Genomic DNA, 15,816 nt, shown 5'->3' on the forward strand with positions numbered 1-15,816 from the left:
TGGGGTGGCCTTTCTGTGTTTTGGCAGTTTGTGGTTCCTCTTTATTGTGAGGGTTCCTCCCTGTGGGTGGAGTTAGACGAGTGGCTTGTCAAGGTTTCCAGGCTAGGGTAGCTTGTGTTGGTGTTCTGGTAGGTGGAGCTAGACCTCTTCTCTCTGGAGTGCAATGAAGTGTCCAGTAGTGAGTTTTGAGGTGTCTTTGGGTTTGGTGTGACTTTGGGCAACCTGTATATTAGTGCTCAGGGGTATGTTCCTGCATTGCTGGAGAATTAGCGTGGTATGTCTTGCTCTGGAACTTGTTGGCTCTTGGGTGGAGCTTGTTTTCAGTGTAGGTGTGGAGGCTTTTGGATGAACTCTTGTCGATTAATGTTCCCTGGAGTCAGGAGTTTTCTGGTATTCTCAAGTTTTGGATTTAAGCCTCCTGCCTCTGATTTCAGTCTTATTCTTACAGTAGCCTCAAGACTTCTCCATCCATACTGCACTGATGATAAAACATCTCCTTTTGAAGACAATGGGCTGCCTTTCTGGGTGCCTGGTGTCCTCTGCCAGTGTTAAGAAGTTGTTTTGTGGAATTTTCTCAGTGTTCAAATGATCCTTCAATGAATTTGTGGGGACAAAGTGGTCTCCCTGTCCTACTCCTCCACCATCGTAGGACCACCTGCAATCAATAAATTCTTTAGTCAGAGTTAACTGTTTGTTTTAAGGGAAGCAGAGATTCAGTGTTCTTCAAAACAGTCCATTCAGAAGGAAAAAAAAAAAAAAGTATGCCTGAATTTATCCATATGTGCTAGTAGTTTATAGTTTATTCAAGCCAAGTGTCTAGCACTGACTGAGTCAGCAGACTACAGTCTGTAGGCCAAGTCTGGCCATCACCTGTTTTTGTGAATAAAGTTTTGTTGTACACAGTCACACTCATTTGGTTAGGTGTTCTCTATGGCAATTTTTGTGCTATAACAGCAGAGTCAAGTAGTTGAAACAGAGACTGTATGGCCTGCACAGCTCAGTATATTTGGTTACTCTATGGCTTTTTATAGGAAAACTTTACTAATCCCTGCTGTATAGTATTTTGTAGAAGGATCTGTGCTTAGACAGCATTCATTTGCTGAACTTTGTAGTTAGGAATGCATTATTTCTTAGCGTAAGAAATTATATTCCTTTACAGTAATAATATGTTGTTGTTCAGTCACTAAGTCATGTCCTACACTTTGTGACCACATAGACTATAGCATGCCAGGCTCCTCTGTCCTCCTCTATCTCCCATACTTTGCTCAAATGCATGTCCATTTGTCCATCTCCTTTTGCCTTCAATCTTTCTTGGCTTCTTCAAGCCAAGCTTGTTGTTATTGTTTAGTTGCTAAGTCATCTTTGCGTTTTTTGCGACCCCCTGCATGGTAGCCCATCAGGCTCCTCTGTCTTTGGGATTTCCCAGGGAAGAATACTGAAGTAGGTTGCCACATCCTCCTCCAGGGGATCTTCTGACCCAGGGATTGAACCCATGTGTCTTATGTCTCCTGCATTCCAGGCAGATTGTTTACCACTGAGCCAGCAGGAAAGCAATGTGTATGTTAATCCCTCAGTTGTGTCCAACTTTTTGTGATCCCATGGACTGTAGCCCGTTAGGCTTCTCTGTCCATGGAATTCTTCAGGCAAGAATACTGCAGTGGGTAGCCATGCCCTTCTCCAGGGGATTTCCTGACCCAGGGATCGAGCCCGGGTGTCCCACATTACAGGCAGATTCTTTACTGTCTGAGCCACCAGGGAAGCCCCAATAATAATATTTAACTTTTATTGAGGACTTGCTGTGTTCCAGATATTTTGCAAAGTTCCTTACATGCACCACATGAAGTTTTGAGAGCTTAACTGCCTCAATACTTTTATAAGAGGTGCTAAAAGATTGAATGACTTGCTCAACTGCATACATTTAGTGGCAGAACCAGTATTTAAACCCAAACTTTTTTCTTGCAGTAAAATATTCTTGTTTTCTGGAGAGTTTGTATCATGAAATGGTGCTGTATTCTTTCAGATGCCTTTTCTGCTTTAATTTAGATGATCTGTGGTTTTTTCCTCTTTATTCTATTAATGTGAGGTATTACACTGTTTTTCTTTTGTTGAAACACTCTTGCATTCCTGGTATAAATTTCACTTGGTTATGGTGAATAATCCTTTTAATATGCTGTTTGGTTCAATTTACTAATCTTTTGATGGGGAATTTTGAATCTATATTTGGTATATGGGTCTGTGATTTTTTTCCTGTGATGTTTTTATCTGTCTTTATATTGACTCAATGGACATGAGTTTGAGCAAGCTCTGGGAGTTAGTGATGGACAGGGAAGCCTGGTGTGCTACAGTCTATGGGGTTTCAAAGAGTCAGACACGACTGAGTGACTGAACTGGCCTAATAGAATGTGTTATGAAGTATTCCTTTCTCTTGAGTTCATTTTTGAAAGTTTGAGAAACATTGGTGATAAATCTTTTATAAATGTTGGATAGAATTCACCTATGAATCCATCGGGTCCAGGACTTTACTTCTACTTTATAATTCAAAAGTGATGTTCTAACTGTAGATAGGATGGACACTTTGTGGTCATTTGTAAAGAGAAGGTGTTGGGAGGGCATTTTTATTCTCATCCTATGGACAGAACTTTGTCATATGGCCATTCAAGGGATTTGGAAAATACAGTCTTTGTGATGGCCATGTCTACCCCTAAAAACTAGAAGTTATATTTCTAAGCAGGAAGTAGGGAAAGGATATTGGGGAAGAGCTAGTCTTTGCTATGGTCCATAATAAACTGAACTAGTGCCTTATTCTTTTTCTGAATAGATGCTCATTGGTTAATCGAGACAAAATAATTCATTTACCCCACTTTTAGACAGAACACAAATTTGGCACTGAGATTCTTAAACCATTTCATGGCAAATATAAAATAGTTATTTGCTTCAATTTTTTTTAAAGAATAAGGCATTCATAAATATCCTGGAGACAGTTGCTGGTTAATCCAGCAACTAATATGTATCTTTTTTTGTGTGTTAGTTGCTCAGTTGTGTCTGACTCTTTGCAACCCCATAGACTGTAGCCTGTCAGGCTCCTCTGTCCATGGAATTCTGCAGGCAAGAATACTGGAGTGGGTTGCCATTCCCTTCTCCAGTGGATCTTCCTGACCCAGGGATCGAACCTTGGTCTCCTGCATTGCAGGCAGATTCTTTACCATCTGAGATACCAGGGAAGCCATGTGTCTCTTTAATACCAAATAATTGCATAGCTTCATAGCAAGAACACATATGTGTCAGACTGAGGAACAAGGTTAATATGCATGAAGCAAGTAGAGGACAATAAAAAATGTGCATTTCTTTGGCATGTCCTACTTCCTAACTCACTTTACAGTCATATGTATGTGTATATATGTTTCTGTTTATGTGTGTGTGTGTGTGTATGTGTGTATATAATATCCTATATCCTGTCTCTCAGCTCTTTGAATTTGGGGCCCTCACATGATTCATCAATTTGACCTCTTGAGAACTCAGCATAGTACTTGAGGTGGGGAGGGGGGAAGCCCAGTGAACTATAATTTGATGTTTCAATTCAAAATCAGAATCTTCTCTAAGGGCTCTCTCCTTTATCCTTTATATCCAATTCATCAGCAAGCTTGCATGCAGTAGTTCTAAAATATATCTACGATCTCCACACCTTGCTTCATATCCATTCTTGCTACCCAATTCAAGCCACCATTCTCTCTAACCCTGGACTTCCTCTGTAGCCTTCTAATTGATTTTCTCATTTTTATTTTCCTTTTAATTTTTTTCTTCACAGTAGCTAGAGTCATATTATAAAAATATAAACCAGATAATCTCATGTCTTGTTTTATATACTCTGATAACTTTCAAATATACATAGAATGAAACCCAGAATACTTACCATAATGTGGCCCCTGGCTACCTCTTTACCTTCATCTCTTACTACTTTCCTCTTACTCCAGTCACATGGACCTTCTTTCAATTTCAAGAACATGCCTACTTCCTTTGCACAGTAAGACCTTTGCATTTATGGTTCCAACTGCTTGGAATGCTCTTTCTGTAATATGTTTATATGTTAGTCTGTCTTGTATGTCACTTTCTTATTGAGGACATTTGTGACCACACAATCTATATCAACCATACCTTTAGTTTCTCACTTGCTCCTTTATCATTTTGTCTCATAATATTTATCATTATTTGATATATTATTCATTTGCTAATTTGTCCATTGCTTGCTACCCCTCACTAAAATACAGGCTCCATAACAGCAGGAACTTTTTCAATGATCTATCCCTAATACCTAGAAAAAGTCCTCAATGAATATTGAATCAGTGTTTAATGAACTAGTATATACTGAACATTTCTGACATCATTGCCTGTGTTTTCATTTGTTAGGTTCCCTAGGAGGCAACTCTGAGATGGCATATAGGTTATAAGATCTTTATTGAGGAGTTCCCTTGGGATCAATGTGTATGGAAGGGAAAGGAAAGAAGCAGGAATGGATAGCCAGAGAATCTGAGCTACAGGCTCAACAGCAGCCTTAGCTAATCTTTAGCTAGGGGAATCTGGAGCTAAAAAATGTCCTTCAGCATTTTCCTTACTTGGTTCAGAAAGGCCTGGCCATTATGGTGGTTTAGTTGCTGTGTCGTGTCCAACTCTTGCGACCTCATGGACTGTAGACTGCCAGGCTCCTTTGTCCATGGGATTCTTCAGGCAAGAGTACTGGAGTGGGTTGCCACTTCCTTCTCCAGGGGATCTTCCCGATCCAGGAATCGAATCTGGGCCTCCTGCACTGCAGGCAGATTCTTTACCGACTGAGCTAGAGGGAAGCTCATCAATCAGTCACTGGATATGGCTGCCCCAAGAAGGATCATGACTTTGGCCAAGATGATTTTCTCTGGTTGAGGTAATCTCTGAAAGGCCTAAAAGCTGAAGGATGTCTGCCAAGGTTGCTCCAGCTACTGAAACAATAGGTACTCCATGGGAGCAGTGTATTGTAGTGTTTGCCCCCCTGTTGGCTTAGATTCAATTCTTCTAATGTGTTTCAGCTACGGATCTCCCAGGATTCTATAGACCTCTCTTTCTGGAGAGAACTTAGAAAAGGAAGGTTAATGGAGAAAATTCCAGCTCCCCCAAAGATGGATGATCTCATGGCTGCAACTGATTCTCAATGTCTGCCTCCTCCACTGTCAATTCTAGTTTCCCCTCAACCTAATTTCACACCCCTACTTGTCCTGGTTACTTACTTGGTGATCAGACCCTCTCCCTTGAGAGGGGACTTTGGTGGTGTGTCTATGTCTTATCCATTGTGTATTCTTTCTGAGTATTCTGCTCCTTTTAAAATTGTGTGGAAGTGTCTCAGGGGTTAGGTCAGACCATGCTTGCTCTTTAGCAGGTAGAGGAAAATCACCTCCACATGTTTTCTTCACAACACGGCAGCAGCCACAGCCTTAGAATTGAAAAGCTAAATGTGTCATTGAAACAAATTAATGGTTGATGAATTTTTTATAGAAACGTTTTCAGGTGCTGAAAGAAAACTGCCCATGGCCCCTTTCCCAGCATAATAAAGCAGTAAGAAAATATCCAAACTCTGGACTAGCACTGTCAAAATCTGCAAAGCTTAATTTAAGGCTGTATATAAACCCTGAACTTAAGGAAGGCAGAATGCCTCATAAAAGCTATCACTACATGTTTCTAAATTCTTAAAATTTTACTGCTTCTGGCCTCTAATAACTTCTTCTTAGTTGAAATTTATGCTTCTTTTCCTTATAGGAATTTCCTCCATTTCTATTTGGAAAATAAAACGTGACATTTCTTTGGCAACTTATAAAGAGCTAAAGAAAGCCCTTTGCCTATTTCCTGGGTGTAGGCTCAGTCATAGGAACAGCCAGGGTACTTAATCAACAACTTTTTGCTGCTACAACCTGAATGGAAAAGTGGGTCCATAGACAGGCTCACGGTTACCTTAACACAGTATCATATCATATATTACATATTATCACATGTACTTTCTTTTGTGCAAATCTCATACATTCCCTAAAGTCTCCAGTGAAGACTGAGGTGTTTTATGTTCTCCTTCCTACCCTACTTCCCCTCATTAGACATTAGGGGCCTGGATTTCAAAGTTCTTGACCCATATCATTTCTCCTTCCTTTCCTGTACATATTTGTATCCTCTTAGTGAATCACTGTAACAGTGTGTATGCATACTCAGTCCCTAAATCATGTCCAACTCTTTGCGACCCCATGGACTGTAGCCCCCCAGGCTTCTGTGTCCATGGGGCTTCCCAGGCAAGAATACTGAAGTGGTTTGCATTCCTTCTCCAGGGGAATCTTCATGACCCAGAGATTGAACCCACAACTCCTGCATTTGCAGGTGGGTTCTTTACTACTAAGCCACCAGGGAAGCCCCATAGTAACAAATAGCTGCAAATATTGAATGCTTGTTGAGGTAGTTTGCCAAAGACCTTACATGTATTTACTCATTTAATCTTCAGTGCAACTTTATGAGATAAGTAGCAGTGGTCTCTGCACTTTGCAAATGAGTCAAATTTGACACAGACAGTTTAATTTAACTTACCTGAGATCATTTATTTGTTCATCACTTTTTAAATTCCAGGAATAATTCTTGGTGCTGGGGATATGACAGTGAGCAAAGCAGATGGTAGTTCATACTAATTTAGCTTATATTCTGGTGTGTATTTCTGGAGATAGACAATAAACAGAAAAGTCAAATTTATAATATGTTGGAGGAAAATAATTGAGGGAAGGTATATCACAGGCTAGGATGGAGTGTGCAGTTACAGTATTAAATAGGGCTAGCTTAGGCCTCACTGATAATTAGATTTGTGCAAAACCTTAAAGGAGTTGAGGGAGGGATCCATGTAGATACGTGGGGTCAGCGTTCTCCAGGTAGAATGAACATAAAGCACAAAACTGAGGTGGAGTCTTGCTTAGTTCATTCATGGAAGAGCAAGGAGGCAGCATACTTAGGGTAGAGTGAGTTAGGTGCAGGGTAGTAGGATATAAGGTCAGAAGGAAAACAGTGAGGGGAGAAAGGCTCTTGGTAGGCCTTGTAAAGATTTAGCTTTTACTCTTGAGTGAGAAAGTCACTGGAGGGTTTTGAGCTGAGGAGGCATATAATCTGACTTACATTTTAATAGGATCCCCAGCTGCTATGTTCAAAACAAACTGTAGGAAACAGTGAGAAACAAATGCAGGAAGATGTTAGGAGGCCATTATAAATAATTCATGTAAGAGGATGGTGACTTAGACCACGGTGATGGGGTAGAGGACTTGAGAAGTGGTTGAATTTTGGAAATATTATTAAGGTAGGCCAGTGGGATTTGCTGACCAAATGGATTGGGCTGTGAGAAAAATAGGAATTAAAAATGACAACAGAGTTTTTGGCCTAAGTGATTGGAAAGGAGTTACCAACAACTCAGATGGAAGATCTGGTGGGAGGAGCAAGTTTAAGAGGGAAGAACTAGAGTTTGGTTTTGGATGTGTTAGATTTTAGAGGCCTCTCAGACAGCCAAGTGGGAGGTATTATGGAAATGGCTACGTGTGTGTGTGTGTGTGTATGGAGTTCAGGGGAGGTGCGCTAGCTGGAATTACAAATTTGAGAGAGCTCAATGATTAGATGCAATGAGACTGAAGGAGATGAGCAAGAGTGAGTACAGAAGGAGAAAAGAAATTTCTAAGCTAAACCTTTGGACATTCAAGTATATAGAGATTGGGAAGAGAAAGAGAGCCAAAGTTGGAAACTAAGAAGGTAAGAGGAAGACCAGGAGATTGTGCTGACCTGAAGTTCAGACAGAGACTACTTCAAGTTGGAGAGAGATAATGGTAATTACTACTAAAATTCAAATAAGGTGAGGACTGACAATTTGCCATTGGATTTAGTAACATAGAGATCATACTTGACCTTAGCAAGAGCAGTTTTGTGAAGTAGTGATGGGGAAAAAAGCTTGCCTGCAGTGGATTTAAAGAAATCTTCACAGACAAGAAGTGATAAGAAGTCATTGGACTTGTCAACTCAGGCAGCCATATTCTAGAGCTCATGTTCTTCATCACTATCACATGAATTTTTTTCAATAGATTATAATATCATACCCTCTCCTTATACAGATTTAATTATGTCCCTTGACCTCAAATAAGAGGTGATCATTGCCTTAAAGTTTTACTAATAACAGAAATTTCAGTCAATGTGGGAATGGTCCCAGGATTTCACAAACTATATCATATAGTCTCTTAGAAACACCATGGAAATGTTTAGAAAATGAGTATGGTATCAAAACATAATTTGTCAAAATAACCGGTTTCAGTCTTTGCTGTGTTGGATTGCATTCTTGGTGTGTGTGTGTGTGTGTGTGTGTGTGTGTGTGTGTGTGTGTCTGTCTCTGTGTGTGTGTCTGTGTGTGTCCAGGGAGAGGAAGCGGGGGTAGAGTGGGGAGGGCAGGGGAATAGGGGGAAGTGGTGAGGGGAGCAGAGGAAGGAGAGAAGATGGTAAGGGGACAGAAAACAGAAGAGAGAATGACTCACTTGTCCATGCTCAGACAAGGCACATAATCTGGTAATCTTGTCACGGACAGTTGTTTATTGCCTGTAGGGCAGGCTATCTATTAGGCTGTTTGCTTTCTCTCCTGTAGTTTCATTTTGTATATTATATCTTCTAAATTATTTTATAAATAGCTCTAGGCTAGGGGCCAAGGCTTTTTATTTCTTCATATAGTAAGCTCCCAATGAATGCCTCTTTGCTAGCTAGAGGACATTTCACCTTTGAACAGAGGTTTACTCCCCTAAACACGTTTGGGGTGTACATTCTGCCATGGTGAAAGACTTTTCCATGATGTGATATTCATAGTTTATTTTTGTTTCAAATTTCAATCATAGCAAAATCTTCTAATGTTTATATAGTTATGGAGCACTTAGAGGTACAATTTGATTCACAATTACATGACTGATTTGTTTAATGTTTTTAATCTTTCGGATGGTTACAAAATTGTGCATTTCCCTAGGTTGTCGGAATGTTTCACTGCATTGTTCAGATATTGGGTAGGGGTGGAGTCACCTGCTTCTGAATCTTCTGATTCTTTGCTATGGTCTCTGAAGCAAATCCCAAGCCCCGCATGTTTTTAATGTATCTGAATGCCACAACCAGTCCTTGATTCCTAGTTTATGTCAGTGCATGAAGGTTATTCAGATACATGTGCTCCAGCAGGTAACGAAATGTCAGTCTCAGCAGATGCCAATTAGAAAGTCTGGGCCAACAGGGCCCTAAGGCATCCAGTCTTGTATAATATAAAATTATAATCTGCTGGATGGATCAACTGAGTTCAAGAGCCATAAATCTAGATAGAAATACCTTCTCAGTATCAGGTGGCCCCTTCAGGAAAGGTAATGAAAAAGCTCCTTCTGAGTGACCAGTGAGCAATTCAGAGTACTTCTGGTGAAGATGTTAGATATTTGACCCAGAGAGTGCCCAGAAGATAATAACAAAAATATTGCTGTATTTAAAACTAGCTTTCTCTAAAATTGTTGCTAGTCAGGACAGGCTTTATGCATAATAGGAACTGAGAGAATAACTTTATGCCCCTCAAACTTCTCACCTGTGGTTCATTTGATGCCTGCATTTCTGTCATGTTTGAGTCATGACTTGGGTGGTTGGGGTATTGCAGCTTTGGGGAATTTAGTTGATATAGCCCTGAGAAGGGAAATGCTTTGCAACATTACCACTCATTTCTGCCTTGTACAAAGGGCTTTTTTTTGGGGGGGGCGGGGTAGATGGGGTCATTGTTTCTGCTGTTGTTTTTAATCAGGTTTGTGTTTTGGCAAAGACTTATAGGATGTCTAAGGAAGTTTAATACTGGATAGACACTTTTTCTGGACCAAGCAGAATGCATCTTGGTGTTCGTATGTTTTGGCACTGGCAGCAGTGGTAACACCTGCAGGGGATAGTAGAAGTAGCACTAGACTGTGAGTTGGAAACCTAGGTTCAGGTCCCATCTCAGCAACTAATTAGATTTATGTGTATCTTAAGCAAATCCCTGCTTTTCTCTGAGCCTTAGTGTCCTTTTTCTAAAAGGAGAGAATGTAGATTAGGAGTTCTCAAACTTTAAGGTGTAGAAGAATTATGCAAAGGAGTGTTTCAAAAATCAGATTTGAGGTCATTGTCTAGTTTTTATCCTTTGAGTCAGTAAGTTTAGATTAGGGCCAGGAATCATCAGGTTAAGAAATAACTCAAAGGGAATCTGTATGGTTTAAGGTCCACTCTTTGAGAAACCAGATTAGGTGATTTCTAAGGTCTTTTATGGATAAGGAAATAGCAACCCACTCCAGTGTTCTTGCCTGGAGAATCCCAGGGACAGGGAAGCCTCGTCTATGGGGTTGTGCAGAGTCAGACATGACTGAAGCAACTTAGCAGCAAGGTCTTTTACAGCTCTAAAAGTTCTTTATTTCTGATGGCTTTCCTTGTGTTTTGGGATGGGAATGACTCATTTTTCTACCATAATTTTCCTTTCTCTCTCCCTCTTTCTTTGGTCATATTCTTTCCTTCTCTTCCCACCTTTTCCCTTTGCCCTCTTGTCTCATCTCCAAGGTAACAACTGCATTCAGTGGGGATGGGAACGATTCAGTGAACAGTAAGTTGGAAAGTACGGGTAGGATGCCTGTCAGCACAGGTTGAGAGATAGGGACAGCTAAACAACACTCTTTGGCTTTGGATGGAGAAATGCCGTGTTCACCTGCTAGTGATCCATGACGCATGGGATGCACGTTCTAATAAGAGAGGCATATGATGGGGTAGGGGCCATGTCACAGGGAGCTGAGAAAGGTCACGGGACTTTGGATGGGTAAATGTGAATGCCCTCTTATTTTCTCTCCTTTCCCTTGTGGTCTATTGGGTACCAGAAGGCAATGGCACCCAACTCCAGTACTCTTGCTTGGAAAATCCCATGGATGGAGGAGCCTGGTAGGCTGCAGTCCATGGGGTCATGAAGAGTCAGACACAACTGAGCGACTTCACTTTCACTTTTCACTTTCCTGCATTGGAGAAGGAAATGGCAACCCGCTCCAGTGTTCTTGCCTGGAAAATCCCAGGGACAGTGGAGCCTGATGGGCTGCCGTCATGGGGTCGCACAGAGTTGGACACGACTGAAGCGACTTAGCAGCAGCAGCAGCAGCAGCAGCAAGTGGAAGTGCTGAAAGAACATAAGTAGTGAGAGATGTTGTTCAAATCAAACTTTGAGGGGACCATTCAAATCAGTTGCAGACACACTTCTTCCAACCTGGCTGTACATCAGAAGCCCCTGGGCAGCTGAAAAGAGTAACAGTGCCTAGGTCATGCTGTAGACTAATTAAATCCAAGCCTCTGAGAGCGGGTGTAGGTATTGGCTTCTTTTAAAGATTTTAAAGTCCAGCCAAGGTGAAGAACCACTGCTCTAGCAGGGTTACTTATAGATGTGAGAGAAGCAAGACTTAAATAGCCGGTCTTGTAGCACGTTGCTAAGCTGCTGGCCAGCACTGTCTTAGTTGCGTAGGCCTGGAAGTTTGTTTTTGGTGTTCTGTCTCTCCATTTGGCACCTAGCATGCTTCAACTGTGGGTTAACAAAACATGTGCTAATGATGTGCCCCTCCATCTAGACACTCTAGTCTGTGCCTCCTCTTATCCAGGCTCAGTTCTCTGCTTCCAGCTGTGGTAGAAAACACTCAGTGTGAGTGTCTGCATGATAAGAATTTGCTTTAAAGAATCAAGAGTACTTTGGCCTTTATTGTAGTTGGAGGCTTTGAGGCCAATCACTGATAACTGGATCAATTTTCACTTTTGCATGCCCTATCAGTTCCAGCAATAAAAACCAAATATATGAAAGGAGAACTTTCTCTGATTTAGCTTGGGTCTCAATTCATTTTCTTCCAACTCTCATTTCTATTTACCAACCTAGTAGAACACTGTGGTCTATGTTGACTGGTCTCCTTTTTTTTTTTTTATTTATTTTTAAATTGAAGGATAATTGCTTTACAGAATTTTTTTGTTTTCTGTCAAACATCAACATGAATCAGCCTTAGGTACTGGTCTTCTTTTATACCTTGTTAATGAACATGCCCCTTTATACCTTCTCTTTAGAAACAACTGAATCTCTGGCCCGCTCAGTTTCCTTGCTTGCTTTCAGCAGTAAAGTGGTCAGGATCTTTCTTCCTCCCTGGTAAAGGTTATATAAACAAGTTGCATTGTACAGTGAACTCTCCAATCCCTACTTTCATTTCATCCTTACAGCAAGTCCTTGGAGTAGGTGAGGCATAAGTCATTAGCATTCTTTTAAAAATGAGATGGGGTGGAGGTGCAGAGAAGTCACTTGCCCCAGGTTTTTGCAGTCAGTCTCAAAATCCATTTTCTGCATAGCCCGTATCATTTGCAAATGTCTTTCAGATTGTTTGCTTATTTGTTTGGTTATTGTCTGTCTTCTCTGCCATTAGAATGTACGTTTGATATGAACAGGGCTTTTGTCTATCATGGGCTCCTCTGTATTCCCTAGAGATTAAATTAGTACATGGCATGTAGTGAATGTTAAGTGTTGAAAGGAACCTCAGTCTTCTTGTCCCAAATCCTGTGGTCTTTTAAATTCTTTATGGCTCCTCTTCTTTTGCCTGTGTTCAAAGAAATAGATAGGAAAATGCACAAATGGTCATGCAGCTAGTAATTAGTAGAACCTGGCACCAGACTCCAGGTTGTTTCATTCTCAGTAGAGTAGATCTGTGTTACTTTATTTTTGGATATTGGCAAATCTAACGATATGCTGTCTTTTTTGAAAGATCCTTGAATGATGATGTGCATAATGTAATGCCATGGACAGAACCATGCTACCCAGTCACCTCCCCTTCTCTGTCAGCCAAAGCTTTGGTCTTCAGTGTTCTGAGGTTACTCAGTGTTACCAGGGGACTCCACCCTAGCCCGCCCCCTAGTGTTCAGGGTCTTCCCAAATTCCTTCTCTCTGAAATTTTCATAGTCCTTTGACCCACTCTTATTTCGGGTGTCAGTTGCTAGCTGGATGGAGTCACCTTACCTTTTTAGGTCTCAATTTCCTTACCAAATAACAAAGACAGTAATAGATCCCCCCCCCACCCCGCCTTGTGTCATCTGAGTGGTATGAGCACAGAAAGTTACAATGAGTAGTTTTTAAAGCTTTTTATAGATAGGAGATATTATTAGGTTTTTCTAGGAAACTGCTTAATATGTCAAAAAAATTAAGGGCCCTATGACTTATTTTATAATGGTTTGAGGTATCTTTTCTTGGTTTCTCTGTTAAATTTAACAAAGACATTCAATGCTTTCAATCTAACAGAGTAATTCCTATGATGGCAATTTTAAGACTCTGCAGAAATTTGAGGAACAGATTTTTATTTGGTGGTGGGTGAAGAAGAGGTTTTTAGGGCTTCCCTGTTCATTCTCTTTCTTTATAGTATTCCTCATATTAACTCTTTATTCATCCTGTGTAGCTGCTGCCTAATTTCTGCTGAGCCACAAATTAGTCAGTACTGCCTGTGATTTGGTTTGAAATGGTTCAAATGGATCTCAGCTAGTTATAGTCTATTTGGTTCACTTCCAGAAGGCATCTCAGTATAGCGCTCTTGTGCTGGAACCCAGTAGGCAGCAGGTCTCTACTGCGCAGGTGCAGTTGAATTGGGGCAGTGTTTAATGCCTGTTTGATGCTCTGTGATTGGGGGACCAATGCCAATGAGGCAAAAGGTGAAGGTTACATATTATACAGAAGCTCTCAGCCCTCATTTGAAAAGGCATAGGCCAAACAGGAAGGTGTCTGATTCATTTGGAAACCTTCCTCAGTGTCTACTCATTGCAGACCTTTTGTTGAAGTCTGTCAACAAGTGTCCTTTGCAGAGTTGTGAGACCCAGAGGTTGGTGTCTTTCCAGGCATTTTCTTGTCAGAGCCATCATTCCAGAAAATTATAGAGTGTGGACTGAGACTAAGATTATAGGTTTACACAGCCCTTGCCTCTCTCTAACTAGGGAGAGCCTAAGCAATGCCAGAAGCTAAATTTGGTCTTAGTCATTATGAAAATTGAAAGTAATGCTTTACAATTAAGAGTTTGAAAACAGCCTTTAATTTAGATTCCATAAAATATTGATGGGGTGGGAAGATGTAATGCTGAGGGCACAGGGGGCCTGTATTAAAGATGAGTAAAGGCTTTTAAGGCTTTGGTACTAGTTTAAATGTGGTCCAAGGGCCATGGCAATCTCAAGGGGTTGAGATTGGTTGGTTACCTCAGGCCCTGTGAAATGGAGTATTAAACTTCCTTGTAGCAAGAATCACTAGAATTACTGCCTAGAAAGGTAAAATGGAGGCTGAGATTCTAGAAAGGTAAGGTGGACTTAGAATACATGAAGCTTAGAAATAAATAGGGAGTTTAAGAAATAGCGATATTCTGGAAGGACTGAGGAAATTTTAAAAGCACAGAAAACCTGTCTTATCCTGAAGTGTAAACAAGGTGGGAATAGTCAAGACAGAGTGCAGGTGTGGATCAAATTGGAAAACAACAAAGAAAAACATTGGAAAATGTCATCTAACTCTCCACTCAGCAAGAGAATCCCAGCTTCTCAATAAATTGAAAAATTCCTGGACCTCACAATCTCCCTGTAATTTGGAAGAGCCAAAACTAAAAGGGAAGGTAGCAGGACTCTGATGTAGAGACTGTCATATTGTGAAGGAGGCTGGTCTGAGTCTGGCCATGGGTGGAGAAGTTTCACTAAATAGAGGAAGTGGAGAAAAGGTTTCTCTGCCAGTATTGTTGGAAACTAGCTTATGCTGTGGGCATTTGGAAGTGTGAGTGGTATATTTATGTTTTCTAAATTGTGTGTGTGTGTGTGTGTGTTGGGATGAAGGAAAACAGAAGAAAGAAGCATTTACAATCCTACCCCCCTAAGATAACCGTCTTAGAATGATCATCCTTTTGTGTGGCTCATTATGTGTCTATACATGTACATATGTTACTTTTCGTAAATGGCGTCATACTCTAACGCTTTCTTTGTTGTTTAAGGATGTCTTTTGAAGGACTTGTCCTTACCGCCTCTTCTTGTTATACTTGCCCAAGATGACCAAAGTTAACAGCCTGACATATATCTTTCTGTACATTTCTCTAGATTAATTTCACATAATTCAGACAAACACAGACACACACACAGAAGTTTGGTCATTATTTTATAATACTGATTAGTATGTTATACATTTTCTGTATCTTTTGTTTATTAATCAGTACTAATGGATTTGCTGAATTTTACCCAATTCTCTTAATGACAGTAGTTCATGACATGAATGTGTTGTACCACAGTCTGTTCGATCATTTCTATTTTAATTCAATGTATTTTTAGTTGCCATACCATTGGCACTGCAGTAACTGTTCTTGTATTAGTTTAAACCATATGAAATCACTATTTTTGTGTACCAAAAATAGTCAACTGTCAATAAAAAAACTAGAATGTAAAAAAATAAACCAGAAACAATAGGGATCTGGTTTGTAGATGTGGGAAATAAAATCAGCAGTTAATGCTGAGAACAAGAACAAGGGATAAAAATATGAATAATGGACTAGAGAATGGAGAAACAACATGTGGCTAATCTATATATCTGAAGATAAAGGATAAATGCAATGGAAACAATAATAGAATAAAACATCTCTGAAATAAAGAAATGGCTGAATCTGCAGATCAAAAGGTATCACCAGGTACCAGTCAAACTAATAAGATGTGACTGACATCTAAATAATCCTGGTGAATGTCCTGAATTTCAAGATGAAA

This window comes from Bubalus bubalis, chromosome X (genome assembly GCF_019923935.1).
Source record: "Bubalus bubalis isolate 160015118507 breed Murrah chromosome X, NDDB_SH_1, whole genome shotgun sequence".
NCBI classification, from domain to species: domain Eukaryota; kingdom Metazoa; phylum Chordata; class Mammalia; order Artiodactyla; family Bovidae; genus Bubalus; species Bubalus bubalis.